The sequence below is a fragment of the Motacilla alba genome, chromosome 2 (assembly GCF_015832195.1).
Source record: "Motacilla alba alba isolate MOTALB_02 chromosome 2, Motacilla_alba_V1.0_pri, whole genome shotgun sequence".
NCBI classification, from domain to species: domain Eukaryota; kingdom Metazoa; phylum Chordata; class Aves; order Passeriformes; family Motacillidae; genus Motacilla; species Motacilla alba.
The window spans coordinates 45,279,670-45,297,124 of NC_052017.1; positions in this window are offsets into that span (position 1 = coordinate 45,279,670).

Consider the following 17,455-nt stretch of genomic DNA (forward strand, 5'->3'; position numbering starts at 1 on the left):
TGACTGAGATTCCTCATTCTTCACGTTTTCATTTTGTTTTCTGCTTGATTCCCTGTGTATTCTGATGTTCAAACCAGAGATTAACACACACTTCACAAAGCTTCCTGGTATTTTATAGAAAGTACCCAAGGTTTTTGTACAGCTGCCCAGCGATGGCAGAGCAGAGGGCTCCAGAGCTTAACAAAATGATCAAATATATAACTTGAGGTATGTCAGTTTGCATACCATTAAAACTTGGAACTAAAGATTTGATGATTTTCAGAAGTGAAGTAAATGAAGATAAGTGTAAGAACTGAGCCAAAATGAGGATTAAAGTACATCCTTCTCTTAATTACCCAACATAATTCTGTCATTAATAAATGGCTTAAATGCCAGATAAAAAGATGTCAATTACCTAGAAAACTGGTAATCATCTATTGAGTTGTCTAAAAAAACAGCACTTTCCAGTAACACAGTGTAATATTTATGAGTTATGACTAGCAGTGATACTTTCTCAAGGCAGATGGTCAGACTATACATAAAATAAATCAGACAGCAGTACTTTAGGAAGGTGTCATTAAAGTCCACCATTTTAAAATCTCACGACTTTCCAATGTAATAATTTTGAGGAACGAAACTTTTCAGTGCTTAGTTCCTTCCCGAAGATGATACCCTTTAGCTGTTCATAATCATTCTAGCTTTGTATCTACATTTGAAGGACACATTATATAAGCATACTGTTTTGTATGATTAACAGAGGTACCTGCTGATGAAAAAGTATGGTGATACAGGATAAGGGGCAGATTTAAGAGGGCACATATAATTCAACAAATGTTGTGGGCCAACAATAAATGCTTCACTGCCCCACTGATGATGGCAACCTGAGACATCCACAGGGGGGAAACATTTTTTGCTGAAGACCATTTTTTACACTATTTTGTTTTGAATAATCTGATTTTTCTAAACAAGAGACAGGTTAAGAAATGTTCATTAAAACACCACAGAAATTTTAAGCAGTGTTTGAGTACCCTTTCTTGGGATTAAGGTTTTGAAATATTTCTCCCATGGTTTGTATTCTGTTCTCATCTCATTGTTCAGAGACAGCTTGCAAAAACAGTTATAATTTATTATGCTCTAAAGAAAAGAGCAGCTTACCCAGATGAAGACATATTAAGATCAGCTGGGCTTAAATCGTTCCATTTGTGTTTGCATTGTGAAAGTTAGTTACATTTTTGGTTTTTATGAAAAATCATGGTTGCCCTGGCCCATCAGGCATGATTTTTAGCATTTCTGTGGCAGCTGTCCACCAGTGATGAGGACTCAAGTCAGATCTCCTCAGGCATGGAGCAGTTCAGCCCTGTTCTCTTCACTTATGACAAGGAGACTGGAAGCATGATAAAAGATGCTTCTCCCCAGCCTGCATGGATACTTTACACTTCCAGAAAAATGATTCTGTGTGAATAAAACAAAAGTAGGTGCCCTTTATACCAGCTCCAAAGGTTGTTCATGGCTGTTCATTCAATAGTAAAGCTCTTCCAAACAAAGCTTTTCCAAAGAGGTAGCTGTCCCCCAACATCAATCCCTCCAGGGAGCTGAAAAGCAGTGGCAACTTGGAGATCCCTCCGAAGACTCCAGCAGCCACAGGGCTGCTAATTCCACAGGGCTGAAGCTTGCACTGCCAAGCACCCTCCACAAAGACAGGGTGGGCATGCCACGCTGCTGCCACTGCTCCTCCAGGCAAGTGCCACTGCTGAAGTTGCCTACCGCCTCTGAGGAAACGATCATCAGTCACATTTTACTTTTATACCCTGAACTCCCATCTTTACACTGACAAGGGAACAGCTGCCTCTAATCTCCCTTCTAAATCCTAGCCTGGTATGGCAACCTCTTGGGCATCATGGATGCTATCCTTAAGTTGCCAGTGAGACACAAATGCCAGCTATTATCCTTATGGCAACTATGGGTGGCATTAGTTGTGGGTGTTGTTTTGCTGCCTGTCTAATTTTCTCAGCAGTAGTTGGGTTGCAGAAGTCAGAGAAAAATTCTGCAGTCACTTCTCTTGCTGAAGTCTGAGATTCACTGACCAGCGGCATGCAAAGAGTTGTTTGGGGCTGCTTTGGCATTAAAGGTTTTATTTCCAGAGATTGTCACACAATGATGCAAACTTCCAGGGAAATCTAAGTACAGATGATTAATGTATAGTAAGGTAACCCCTGGACCAGCTGAGCTGCTGTTCCTGCAGAAGGGCTGCCTTGTAATAAGTCATTTAGATAAGGGCAGTGAGACACTCTTGTCTTGGAGGTGCTATGGTCTGAGTGCAACATGGCCATAAGAAATGTGAAGGGGGGGCTTTCTCAGCAAGACAGGCAAAATGCAGTTTTCCCGCTATGGGTGAGACGCAGCAAAGACAGCAGAGGTGAGGCTGTGAGAAGCTGTTCTGCTCTGTAGATCTGGTCCTGCAAAGAAAATAGTCTCCACACACATCACCCTCCTGGTATAATCTCCCTTTTGGAAAGTAAAGAGGGAACCTGCATCTCAAGTGATTGTAAAAATGTAAAAACAGATCTATCATGTAGAAATTCCTCCTCCATATATTGGGGAAAAGCTAAACGCAGGTAAAACAATATTATTTCCATCTTCCCTGAGATTGGTAGGTAAGTATTAAAAGGCATTCTCTCTTCTTTAAGTAATTTTTGCTAAAAGAGAGGAATTCCAAAATCTTGCCCACCACATACTTTTTGTGTGAGTAAATAGAGGCAATAGTGAGTAAACCCAAACTCCTTTGATTGAATCAATGCCTGAAAAAGAGATGGGGAAATGTACAGATCAAGTGAGGTACAAGAAACTGGGAAGAGATAATTTTCTCTTTTTGACCAAAAGAGGAATTTTATAGAGGGCTCTGCAGTTGGTGCTTGTAGCCAGATAAGATTTTATACATATTCTTTCTGATGGTGATGAATTGCATTGGTCAGAAGAGATCCTTTTCCATACATGCAATGCAGAAGTCTTGGAAGGAATATTTTGGCTAAAATAACTAAAGCTTTAGTAGTATTAAAGCTGCGAGCTGGCAGCATGTCTTCAGAGCTAGTGGTTTGTTGACTTAATATTCCTCTTCCAGGAAAGTCTCTGTGCTGAACAAAGACCAGGCATTCTTCGTGTTCCTGGTTATGGATTGTGTTTGCTCAGATATGGAGGAGTCTCATGAGTCCCTTTCCCACCCTTCACCCCACAGAAGATACAGTGTGTTAAAATGTGAGATATCTAAGTGATAGCAAACGTCAAGAAGAGAGATTCATGCTCAAAAAATAAATTCTTCTCCTGACTTAGATTTACCAGCCTTCTAGTCTGAGTCTACAGCCAGTTTACTGCTGGTGTTCAGCAGTTCATTTGAAGATGGTTCTCTTATATAAACAAATATGTGCACAGATATATGCAGGTAGACATCTACAAACATGAGCAATTCACTGTAGTGACAGAGGATATAAATCAAATGGCAAGAGGGATGTTGAAATTATTTTGCAGAGAAAAGTGCCATAACTTAACTCAGCATCATAAAATTCCTACATATTCCACATGGCCTCAGTTGTTGTTTAGTAACTCACAATATGAACCCTTTTAAGAAGTTGTAAAGAAGCCATTTATCTCCTTTATCAGAATAGGTAACAGAAATTAAAGTAGCTTCCATCCCACGCATAAGCAGGGCACCAGTCCATTCCTGGCAGCACAACCCTGAGACTCCTAGTTTTCCTCAGGGCTATGCTCCAGTGATTCATCCACAGTGTTCAGTCCATCCTACCTCCCTTCTCTCCCAGAGTCATTAGCCATTCTGCTCTATTGTAGGCACAAAGGAGCTTTCCACCCACCTACACTAAACCTAAAAAAAGCCAACAGAGCCTTTGGGCCATGTATTTTCTGTGCTCAAGATACTGATTTGTATAAACATGTATTAGTTTTATCTCCTCTGCCAGCAGATTGCACTGCTGAAAGTTTTTAATATTTATCATGCTTGTACTGGGAGTGGTTCTGCTCACCTGTGGTATCCCAAACATGTCTTGCTTTCCAGAATGGGAAAGGATACATAGGAGAGCAACTCAGGAATAAATTTCACAGGCCCTTTCCACTAAATGAAGGTTGGATTAAAAGGGAAAGTGCCCAACCTGCTGAAATGGAGACGGGAAAAGAAGTGAAGTTTTCCTTCCATCACCCTGTGCTGAATTCTGTAAGGGAAAAGATCTCAGTGACTGCTGGCAGAATTCTGGGGCTCCTGGCTCATCCCAACCTTCCCTTTATTACTGTATGCAGATTATTTTTCTTTAGACTTAAACAGTGAGTGAAGGTGGGAAGGGTAAATGAAGAAGAAAAAAAGAAGAGGAGCAAAAAAAAATAGTTTTCTTATTCTTGCTCCTGGGCTTTGTCTATTATTCTTGAATCACCTGGGGATTAAGTCTCTTTAGAGATATGAAGAATATCTTCCTCAGACATAATTTAATAATTTTCCCCTTTCTATGATATTCGTAAATCCCCCCACATACCTTCCTCTGAAAAGCAGATCACTCTGAAATATATCACCTGGGCTAATACTTTATTTTCAACTGCACTGGTCATGTTTGGGTACTCTTTGTTCCTACTCTTCACAAGTTTGTAGTTATCCAGGAATATTAAAACGCAAATGCAAAAGCCTTTTAAATCAGCACTGTAGTCCTGATCTCTGAGGACAGTCAAAACCTCAGTTTTATTTACCTGCTCCTCTCTATTTTCCTCAACTTGTTTACACCGTTCTTTTTCTACAATACACTTGTACAGCAAAGACTAATCTGCAATCAGACTTCTTCATCAAGTGTAGCCTTTCACTATAAGCATGTCCCAACCTCTGATTATTTGATTGCCCATCTCTGAAAGCTTGTAGCTACTTCACTTAGCTTCAACAAGGAGAAAGTTGTCAGAGGGTCCTTCAAGATCCTGTTCTTCTGCTGGCTTGCAAGGTAGCTCTGAGCTGTCATTTCTCTAAGAAGCAAAACCTTTTATTTTGTCTCATTATTGTAGTCATTCAAGAAAGAAGAGAAACCAGAGGACCTCTATCTGTGCAAGCAAAGAAACATAAGTAAGCAACTCATTCATTAATTTATATTTTGAAACAATGTTTTCATTTCCCAATTTTGCTTCTGCCAGCTACCACTAAGTAGAGAAAGATTGAGCTGTTTATATGCAACTTAAGATGGATGCCCAAGACATTGCTGTCTTAAATAATTGTTTTGTATTGTTGACTGATTTTCTACTAAACAGCACAGTTATTCGAAGCTGTGATATTCACACTTTGTCTTCTGTTCAGTTCCAGGAAATTTGTCTCATGAGGGTTAGACATGCTGCCATCTGCAATACAGACATTTCTATCAGAGGATATGGCCAGGAAAACATACTGTTTGTAAGTAATTTCTTTTCAAAATAAGTATGGTCTCTTAAAAGTAAAATGGGAGAGTGACATGTAGCTCTAAATCTAATCTAGTTAGTAGCAGAAAATAACCCACATCAATGACTATCTGTAAGGCAAATAGCATGGGCGTGAAGAGAGATGCTATTCCACTCCCAGCCCAAATGCAACTTTTGAACTTCTGTTCCACAACAGTGCCCAGACCACTGGCTGGGACCGTTGGCTGCTGATTCTCTAATGCCCCCTTGAGGGTCTCCAGCCAAAGGCTCCAGCTCCATTCACTTGTGGTGGAGTGTGAACCTCCCCTTTGTTCACTCGGCAGAGAGAATGTGCAAATGCAAGGGGCCAGGGAAGGCCATAGATATTCAATCCACTAAAATGGGAAGGGCAAGCCAGTATGGGTCAGATTAAGGGTCAGGGTAAGAGTTTCCTTATCCCACAGGAGCAACCTCGGAAGGCACTGAAACTTTCATATGTGCCCCTGAATGAGGCACAGACCTTCTATGACAAACTGCTAATGAAGGGAGTAAACCAGAGATTATAATCAGTAATGTATGACAGCTCTTCTTGTGTCTCTCTTAGCACTAGGTTTTTCTATGACACCAAGAGACAAATAAACTGACATCAACTCCGTAATATACTTGCTCTAATGACAGGGCTTTTGTCACTCCTAGCTGCACCCTTGCTTTTGCTTCAGACAGGGTTATTACCTTTGTAAATACTGCTTGGGCAGTAATGCATTAGGCACAAACAGTAACTGCCAATTATCATCCTTTCCCACAAACCCACAAAGGGAGGAGAATTTTGTCCCCTCTGTCAGAGACAGACCACAAAAAGATCACTGAAAGGGCAAGAGCCCTATGGTTAGGAGGCTGGGGGCAGAACTAGGGCAGAAACCTCCTATAAAGGCAATAAAAAGTTCAACTACTTATAGTTTGGGAAAATGGTAAGCCAATAGACCACTTAACCCCTTACTTCTACTGTTTTATTGAGTCATTAAGTCTTAGTGTGACAAATGAATGAAAGCCTTTATTTGCAAAAATGCCCAGTATCTGGCTGGTCTGAGGAAAACAACCAGAGAGGTCTTTTAAGGTTCTTGCTTCATTTTAAGGCAGAGGCAACCTTTTCACTAGAAATTATGGCTTTCTAACGGGGCACCACTTAACATTTGGCAATTTGTACTTCTAGATCAGAGAAATAATAAGTACTGGCACTGAAAACAGAGAAAACATCTTCCCATGCCCGTATGTCTCCCTGTCCCACTGGCAAAAGCCCAAGGACAGTCCATTGTCCACCCTCAGTCAGTGGTCAGAGTGACATTTCTGGAGTCTTGTGCTACACAAAGTCCATGTAAGAAAAACAGTCCTCTTCTCTTAGCTAGTGGGAGAACACAATGTAAAGCCCTCCCCTGCTTTTAGAGAGCAGCACACATATGGGCTGACTCAATTTCCATCTTCCAGATTGCATTCTTACACATATACAGCTGCTAGAGACAGTTTTCACACCAGGACTCAGAGCAAGCTCAGGGGAATCTGCTGAGCAGAGGCCACAGTGGAGCCATTCAAGGGGCACTGTCCTGCAGGGATATGAAACCAACAGGAACTTATCAGGAGAACGTAATCTGGAGGGCACACGCATGATGCAGTACAGGAGAGAGTTAGGAGAAGTTTGTGGGAAATTAGCAGAAGAAAACAATGATTGATTTTCAAAAATAATTTCTTTACAAAGAAATTATCTAATCAAAGAAAGTGGTTAGAAATACTGGCCTCTTGAACCCAGCAATTACTCTGGGAGAGGAGAGAAACACTCTGCTGAACTTCTTCTTCATCCCCCCAAAAAACAGAGTTCTGGGGCAGCTCTTTCATAAGTATTTCACTGGACAACTTGCTATGCAGGCTGGTTCAGGCTTGTTGGGTGGCCATTCCTGTCCCTAATGGCCTGATTCACTACAGCCCATGTAAATAAGTAAGAAATATTCTCATGGGGAAAATGAGGTCTTGAAAAAGGCTCTGAATACTGCAGATAAATCAGCAGTAGTGTTGGCATTGCATAAAGGGCAGGGTGAATAATAATAGCAACAAAGAACTCCCAGCATCCTTGAAATGTGGCAGGGGTTAGGCTTTGCCACCAAGACAGTTGTTCAGGAGAGATTTAAATATTTTGAGGGAAAGCTCAGTAGGGCAATCATGCAGGGAGCTACTAAAAGGCTCTGTTTCAGCTGCAGCCCTGGGTGTTGGGCTCTGGCTGAGGATGCTGCCACAGAGCATGGCCTCTTCAGCACTTCACTCATCTCCAAGCATACACATCCTGTAGTCCAACACCCTATTGCATGTGGTTCAATCCATACTGGTGGGCTGTGAAAACTGAAGCCTCTTCCTCCGTTTGTAAAAGGCTGCCTCCAGCAACCTGCACTCTGGCCAGCCCTTGCTCCCCTCTCTGGCATTCACTTTGGCCATTTTCAGCTCAGTGAGTGACTACTTTTCCTATGAAAATTCAAGCCTGGCGCTGGAAGCTCCCACCATCCAACCTCACCCTCCACACTCATGTGGCAGCATGTTGCCAGAACCTCCTTTGCCCCCAGCCTGGCCACTGTATTCCCAGCAAATTCTCCCTGTATTCTCCCTGTATCAGGGAAGCCAGAGGGGAATAGGTTACCACAGCCATCTTCAGTGTGCACTGGCTCTTTGGAGTCTGGACAGACTGCAATATTCTCAAACGTCCTTGAATTATTTTTTAATTTCTTCAACAATTAATTCCTGGTCTGTATCCTGACTCACTGAGTGCTGTACATCTCTTAAGTCATTCATGCTAATGATCATCTTCTCTGGATTTTATAGCTAGTAGTGGTGAAAGATGAAAGCCCAGTATTGCCTATTATACTGGGGCTACAGTCAGATATTGAAAGCAAAAAAAACCATTCAGGATGACATCTGTTGTAGCCAAAGTTCATATATTCCTTCATGAAAATTCAACTACACAAAAAAAAAGACTTTGCAATAGATGGAGGATGATTCACACTTAAATATACAGCTGAAAGCCACTCAAAATTCTCTCTTTTCTCTACTTCCTGCTGTTTTGTGAGTCCAGCGAAAGAATAACTATGTTCAGTGATAATAAATCTCCATTTTCTCACCTTGCCCTTCAGCATTTCATCAGAGATAACAGTAAAATCTGGTGCTCTTCTGACATCACACAGATAGCATTCTGTGGCTCTCTTCTCCCTCCAGCCTGCTTTATCTTTCATTGCTCAGCAAATCTTCACACAAAACTAATGTTTAGCTGCAAAAAAAGAAGGATATGGAGGATATGCATGCATACAGAAAGTAGCAACACTGCTGCTCAATGACCCTTTTCGGAGAAATTGGCCTCGTTACAGTGGTTAGTGAACAGCTGCTTCCCAGCTGAGATTTATCAGCTAAAGGCAAGGTGATACAAAATTTAGCAAAAGTAGAGAGCTGTGAAAACTGGAGGGCTTCTTTATGGCTGTACATTGGAAGTGCATAAGCCTGGGCATTTATATCCAAGAAAAGGATGCCTGGGTGTCTATGAGTAGCAGTCCTACTCCCTGCAGCTCCCACTGGGAGCAATCTCCCCGCCCTGAAGGGATGATGCTAGTGAGTGCCAACTAGAAGAAGAAAGCAAAGCAGAAAGCCTGAGGCAAGTGCCCAAATTGATGTCTAGCACAGTCTCCCATATCACTGAGCTGCAGAAGCAGGTTAGAAACTTGAGAGAGAGACTGTAGCATTTCTATCCAAAATAGCAAGTGCTTCCTTGGACATTCCCTGACTTACAACTGCTGTCTACCCATTTCTCTTGGTCACTTCAGTCCCATGGTTACTTTGGCTAACATCCAAAGCCAATCCCTGTCTCCTGCTCCACCTATGCAATGCCTCAGGCTGAGGTGGAAGCTGAAAAGATACTTGGATCACAGGAGAGGGTTGGGTGCTACTGAAGTCATCACTATCTTCCCTTTTGAATGGCTGCAGCAGCAGAGTGAGGTAGGACCATCCTTACATGGACTCACGTCTTCATAAGATGTTTCTTGGAATTTGCTGTAATTCAGAATGAAGTAATTGCAGTTTTGTGAGGGAAGATTAGCCTCCTAAGACACCAACACACCTCTAAAGCAGCCATGACTGGATTGGGTATGAGTTGGTGGCATATGACAGCAGGTTGTAGGAATGAGATGGGGAGTATCACATTCATGCAGTTATCCTATAGAAACCATGGAAGAGAAGAACTGGGGCTGGGACTCCACGGACAGGAGAGCCAATGGAGAGAAGAAGGAAGACATAAAAGACATTGCCCAGAATAATCTAGGACTAAGCTCTGTTTTGTGCAACACAAACATCTTGCTCACATTGCCAGTTGAAATGAGAGGTTTTGTCTGCTGGAAGCCAAGAGAACTACCAAATATATAGGGTTTTTTCTAATTATTATGCCATTCAGCTTTCTTGTCCCCATGAGTTTAACATCAGGGTGTGATCCTCAGGGAGGATGCGTGATGGGGGTCCTGTGAGGCTCCAGCCCACAAATATGGTAGTGAGGGAAGCCATGCCAAATATATCACACCAAGCATGGGAAGCAGGATGCCAGCCAGGAACCATGAAAACCACTTTGAAGTTAAGTCCAGTGGTTTTTCGTGCCTTTCTTTCACGTCACAGAATCTTCTGGCTTCTAAAGTTTTTATGATTGCTCTGATAATTGAATGATTCTCAGTGGAAATAAAAATGTTATTTACAAAAATTCTTTCCAAAAGAAGTGACAATTAACTGCTAGATTTTTTTCTACATCATACACTGCAATCACAACTACCAGGGCACTGATTAAAACTAGAGGTCACCCCTGCAGATATAAGGGGAAAATCACTCCAGGTCTCTCGTAAATTGCGATTTTGCAAGCTGGCAACCCACCAAAGCACCCCAGCTCAGGTCTGGCCAATAAAAGCACAGAAGTAGCTTTTTTATGTGTTTCTCCACTAAAGTTTGGTGTTAATGGAACAGAACATTCCAATAACCTTTTTAAAAGGTTGGAATAACTCAATTCTTTGGGTTGGAGAGAGCCAAGCTGCATTAATCTGGTTATTGGGCGATATGTAATAAGCAAAAGGAGTGACATAGAAGGGAAAGAGGTGGTGGTTTAAAGTGTTTTCATGTAGCAGTTGGTATAAAAGGACAGGGGAACTGAAAGGTGAGAGGTTCAGCTTGCTGACAGGGGACAGACACCCACAAAGTTGTTGTCTCTCCCTTGCATGACCAGTCCCTGAGCCAGGCTGCACCTGCGCAGCTCCAGCACTATCATCCTGGGATGAGAGGGATATGTGGGGATGAATAATTCAGCTGCAAATCAGCTCTCCAACTGCACTGCATTTTTTTCCTGGGTTGCTATTTTTAATTTAGATACTCCCACGTGTGTGTTTGGTGGATTGGAGGCATATGAGAAATAGAAGAAGGTGGCTGACGCAGGCAGGTAGCAGGGGTGGCAGGGGTTGAACCCACACTGGCCTATAGCAGGTCCAATGTCACGTTCCTGCTGAGGGCAGGCACCTCTGAGCCCTACTTTCTTTGGTGGGAGCTGAAAAAGCTCAGCACTGCTTGCTTGGATTTATACCCCTGTGTTGGCAATCACAAAGAAACAATGCAGGTACCTGTTCACTTATAGACACAGTGGTTTGTCACGGTATCTGGGTTCAGTTTTGAGGTCTGCTCCTTATCTCCTTTCCACAAACCTTGTAAATCCTGTCTCTTCTAGTTCCAGATTTGTCCGTGGAGAGAGTAAAAAAAAATGGTTTAAGAGGAAGTAGAAAGATTTTACCTGCAGTAGCTCAATGAGGAGATGAGGGACTGTAGCATACAATGGGGTAGAAAAAGCTGCCTATTTGGGCAGAAAACTATTGTTACATGCTCATCTTTGTGAGAATCCAGATTTCTGGAAGAGATTGGCTGGCATTTTGGTTTGTTCATTAGTTCCTACAGATAATAAAAACAAGGATCAATCCATAAAGAAAATCCTGTCATGTGTGAGAATCTTTCCTTTTCCTCTTTCTGTACATACAGTGTCCAGTTGATTACTAATAACAACTGTTTTTACAAAATCTACAGTGCTTGGGCAAATCCCTTTCTGGTAAAGGCATTCATGTCTTCCTGTGGACTCAAGGAAACTGATGTTTAGAATAGGTCATTCCTTGTTAAGTCAGAGTCTCAACTCTTCAGCTGTAAATCACTGGATATGGGGAACTTCTTAAAAATGAGATAAGAGGGACGTATTTGAAAACCAAAAATTAGTTAACTATTGTGAAATTATTCCAGAGATTACTGCCAGGGTTGTGGAAAGTGGCCATGCTTTCAAGACATGATGCAGTGTGCTACTCCTTCTCAGTATCTAAATAAAGGTCATATTTATAAAAAGCCCTTTACTTCTTGGTTGATTCTTGATCTTTGAGACCAAGAAAACCCTAGACTCTTGCTTAATTATTCAATTCTTTGTCAGCAAAATCAGATGCTGCACCCAGATTGTGGGGGGCAGGGGGGATAGCAAAACAGAAAATGTAGCAATGCAGTAGTGATGAAGAAGCCAACATCTTTCACAACAGAAACTTTATTACTAATGGTTCACAAAGGCTGGTGGTCAGTTTTAACCATGTGATATCCAGGAGACTGGGACAAAAAGCATTCTCAGTAACACTCTGTTTGGAAAGTGGGTAATTAGCCAAACAGATGAACGTCTAGTAAGCTCCATTTATCAAGCACCTTTGACCTCCTGACTTCTGGGAAAACAAGCACCAACAAGTACACACCACATGGTGGCTTCTCACACCAACATTTTACAAAGAGTATCTACAATTTTAAAACACGAAACAGCATACCAGACAAAGGTTTTTCTTTCCCAAAATATTATTTTAATCTCCAAAAACTACACTTGCCTGCTGCCTCCAAACAGCAAATCTACATTGAAACAGAGCATTGAAACATAATCTGGCTTGAGATTTGGAACGCTTGGAGGCATTAAGGCAGGAATGAATTGCTTTATATCATTAGAAAGTCAAGACTATCTACTTTCCTGGGGAATATAAAGCATTCTGTTTGCAACTGGTACTTCACAAGACACTGAGCCAAAGCATTACCCCAGTGAATTTTGCATATGCACTACAGACCATTTTAGACTTTCTAAATTATTATCAAAAACTTGATTATTTTCTTTTCTCTGACGGCACATCTAAAGGCAGATTTTTACCTACCTAATTCTCCATCAAGTCTTCCAGATTTTTGGGAAGTTGTTGGCATGTAAAATTTGCTTTCCAGTTGTTCTTCTCCAGTTTTGTCGAAGCTCAGATCAATAGAGAGACAGCCATCATCCAGCTCCCAATCTGTAGACTTGGTAGGCTTCTACCAGGACAGCATGCTGTCAGGCACACCGTGTCCTGCAGTGCAGAAACTGCTGCTGAATGATTGTCCACAGTCTCCTGTGGGAAGTGCCCTATGTTGGATGAACACCTCAGCCTCAAGAAGGCAAGTACAGGTTTGAGTTTAAACCCTTGGTTTAGGACAGAAGTGAGAAGTACTTCAATGGAAGCCTGAAAGGAGTAACAAGTATTCCTCGATTCTTCTGTCACTCTTTATACAAACAAAGGACTGTTCAATATCCAGATACAGCAAAACACTCTTATAAAGAACAGGCACTAAATACCCTGCACAGGCCTTAAGAAATCTTAGCATTATGCTCATGTAAAAGCAGTGCTAATGTAGGCTGGTGATCCTAGTCGTTAAGCTACCTTTTATTCTTAACTCCTCTAGTGGGCTTTTGCATGTCAAAGAGTAGAAAACAATAGTTAAATTAACATAAGGTTAACAGTGTAAGTATTTGGTTTGCAAAACATATGTAAAAACTGCAAACATTACATGCTCTGCTTAGACTTGGGAATGTTAACAAGAAAAAAATACATCCAAAAAACCTTTAGGAACAAGAATCAAAAGAAGGAATCTGATTGTATGAGTAATAGACAGAGTACCTGAATGTTCTTTTGGTATTTTGTTCACTTCATGCAAAGTCTTTTTCACAAGTTCAGACTGAACAAAACAAACAACCAAACAAAAAAAGTGGAATGCAGCTACTGAAGCAACGCTGTACTTCTCATGAAGGACACAATGACAGGAAACACAAACAGGTGACCACAGCATCCCTCTGGGTCTGCATGACTAGAAGTCAAAATTTCCTTGCATTCCAGAATAAAACTTGGCACAGTTGAGTTTATTTATGGCAATGGAATCTTTAATGAGCCATACTCTCCAAAGATACACTCTCAACTGTTAGAAGAAAAGTTGCACTCATTTAAAACGTCCTATATTGTTGCAATAAAACTGCTTAACATTTAAAATATATTATCTAATTTTAGCTATATCATACAAATCTCAAATATCTTATATTAAGAAGCAATATATTCTCCATTTTCTTATTCAGGTTTTGTGACATCTTTTCATATAATTTCAGCTACAAAGAGAAAATGAGTGACAGGTTTCATAATATCAACTCCTGAAAAGGAGGTGTTAATTGGTATTTAAGAATTGCAGTCCAGAGCATTCAAAAGTCCTATTCGTTATCTAATCATTTAGAAGCAAGAGGATTTCTATCTAGCACCAGTGGATTTGAATAGCATATGCGTCATAGCTATCAACAAAGACCATTCTATATAATGGACATCATATCTGTGTAGTTTACATGGCATTAAATATCTCTGTTGATAGTCACATACTAAATTAATAAAAATTATTTTGAAAAGAAAAAGGAGAAATAAAAAAGTTAAATCATAGCAGATGATCATTAGGAAAGATCGCCAAACATCAAACAGCATCCACAATGCTTTACCAATCCTGTTTTGCTTCCTTTCCAAAGGAAATTAAATTAAAAATTCCTTTAACTGGACTCCGAGATGCAAACAGTACTAATGAAGAACATAAGGTATCTGCAATTGCATGAGATAGCAGGGGACCATAATAACATCATAACTCCCCCAGGTGTAATACTTGCAATATCCTAAAGCAGCAACACTCTCTGCTGGACTGTGAGCAAGCAGATCCCATGTACATCATCCCTGACATAGTGGTTTGCTGGGTCCAGTATAGAGTTACTCTTATGCTGATGCTGCTTGGGCTCCTCCAGTTCAATAGCCTTCACCATTCCCAGATCAGCAGCCAGGTTGGGACAAAACATTGCACTCAATGTTTCATGAAATTTCTCATGGTCACTTCTCATGCACTGTTGGCTTTTCTGCCTGTCCATGCATCATGAGAAGCAGCAGATTGGTAAAGGAACATAATATTTAAGTTCCAAGATGTCCTGCAGCTTTCACATCTTTACAACAGTCCATAATGGCCAGAAAGCACAAGTGAGTGAGGTTGACAAAAGCTACCCTTGGGAGAGGCCAGCTCCCTTCTTGGTCTTTTTCTGTAGCCAATGGAAAGAGCAGGGTCTGACTTGGGTATGCTGTGTTGCTACTGGATGAACTTTTGCTCTTTGTGTAAAGCCTTCCTCAGCTAAAACAGGCCCTGGTGAAAACTCCTCCAGCCTCATGCCCAGAGCGGGCTCCACAGGGCCCAAGGTGGGATTCCCACACACAGATCCTCACTGGCCTGGGACAGAGACACACACAATTTGGCTACCTTAGGTATAAAAAGGGCATGGTGTCCTAGCACAAGAAAACAGTTTATACCCTGAAGCACTACCTACTTTGTTACCCTGACTGCAAGGAGATACTATGGCTCAGTTGTAAAAAAAAGGAAATATGGAACAACACTGAGTCATCACCCATAACCATCATTCCTGGGCTTATCTCATTCTTGAGTAAACAAGTGATTTTCTTTCATCAATAAAGTATGAATCAAGGTATATCCTGTGCTGAAATTGCATGTCCTTTGCTTGAATTTTCTTTTGGAACAGGAAGGCATGGAACATCCCCTCCTGCCTGTCTCTAGCAAGAAATTTCAATGGGAGTAAGAAACGCTGAGCGAGCTTATCCGGTACATCTGGTATTCCTGCAAGCCATGCTGGCAGTTTTGCTGAAAATTGTGCAGAACAACCTTCCCCCTGTTGGAATGTAAATCTTCATTTTTATAAAAGCATAATGAGTTTTGAAGGAGTGAAGGAGTAGCAGAAAGAGACTTACAGAAATGCCAACTTTGCGGTACATATCTATGAGACATTCAGGATTCCCACCGTGCTGCAGGATGGATAGCATGGCTGTATCTGTCTTACTTTGTGATTCCAAGCTAAATCCTAGCAAGCAAGGCTTCCATTTAAATGTTATTTCCCAAAGTAATTTACATTTTTTTCCAGGGAAACAGGGACTTGAGTGACCAGTTATAGTATTTCCAGAGTCTGCCTGAATTACCAAACCTAGACCAGGCCCTGGCTTTCCACAGAGCTCATGCTGTTAATGGGCTGAATTTTGTCCTAAGACTTACTAGAGTTATTGAAGGGAGGAAGCTGTTTCCAGCTGCAGTCCCCTAGAAGGTTAGAGGACTTCTGCTATCCAATAATGAGAACCTGCTCTTACTATCTAGTCTAAATATGATATGGTTACTTGTGGGTTTTTTTTCTTTTCCTTAAGTAGGAGAAAGATGGTACTAGGCTAACCAATATATTCTTAGAAAGAATTCATTATCTTATCATAACCTTTATTTTTTAGACTAAGTAGCACTTCATGCCATCTCTCATACGACATGCTTTATGGCATCTCTGCACTTGTTGCAGATCAATTAATCTTTTTCAGAGAAATGTGGCAGCAGTTGTGTTGCAGATGTGCATTCATCCATGCCTTTTACAATAGAGATTTCACTTGCTGCTGGAAATACCTTGTTTCTTGTATGCTATGGCCACAAACACTTTTGTCATGGGTTCATCCCATGGTCAATTCACAGTCACAGTCACGCAGTCCTCTCCATCTGAGTCATCTCTTGTCTCCCTTAGACAAATTCCTTGTTAAGCCTGAAGTGCACATACTGAAATCCTGTTCTAATCAAACATCTCTTCCACTTATCTGTCAGAGTCAGAAAACTTTTAATAAATGATAAGTCTTACATGTTAGCTATGCCCCTTCATCTTCAGATTTCAAGAGACCACTGACTTCATATGCTAATGTACTTCATGAAAATATTGCCAGCACTGGTCCTAAAATTGGCCCTTGAGGAACTCACTGTAACTTGTTTCTTGACTCTCATTTCTTTCTCTTCCTCTGCCATTTCCCATTGGTCAGTTCTTTCCCACCTTTCATGTCATCTGTTAAACGCCATCTTCTTTTGCTCCATTAATATTTTCCAATATAGGGGTGTATCAACTACTTTGCTAAGGTACAAATGAGATTTAGCACATTTTTTATTTTGGAAAATCCATTATCTTTTTTAGGGGAAGCTATCAGGTTCTTCTGGCACTATGTCTGCCTTGTAAACCCAGGCTCCTTTCATTTTGTTTTATGCTTAACTAGAAAGGATAATTTAGTAATTCTTTCTCCATTGGTAATTTTACCATGTGTAGAAATACAGAAGAAATTTGAGGGAGATTACATCCACTTCCATCTGGGGCATGTTGATAAGCTTATAGATAGAAAACACGAGTATATATATGTGTATGTGCTTATGAGTGTTTGTGTTACATACACACATGGGCAGCACATACACATACACGTAAATATTTGTACACAACAACTTCCAAGCTGCACTGAGCTTTTTAAGGAAATACTACCATTTTCACTTCTCCATACAATAAGGATTAATTAATTCTCATTAATTTTAAGACTTGCAGATATTTTCCTCCTTTTCCACTTCTCCTTCTGGAGCCAGCTGACAGCCACCAAGACAAGCTCAGTACGCAGGATGGTTATACCCGGCACTAAAAATCTTTCCTGCTGATATCATTACAAAGTTCAAGTGCAATCTAGTTGTTGGATAATTGCAATGATGAAGTTGGTCCATTAGTACAAAAAGCTGTTTTAATAGTCACAGTGAACAGAAAATATCCATTTGCTATCTATTTTAAATATGAGGGCCTGGTTCTTAA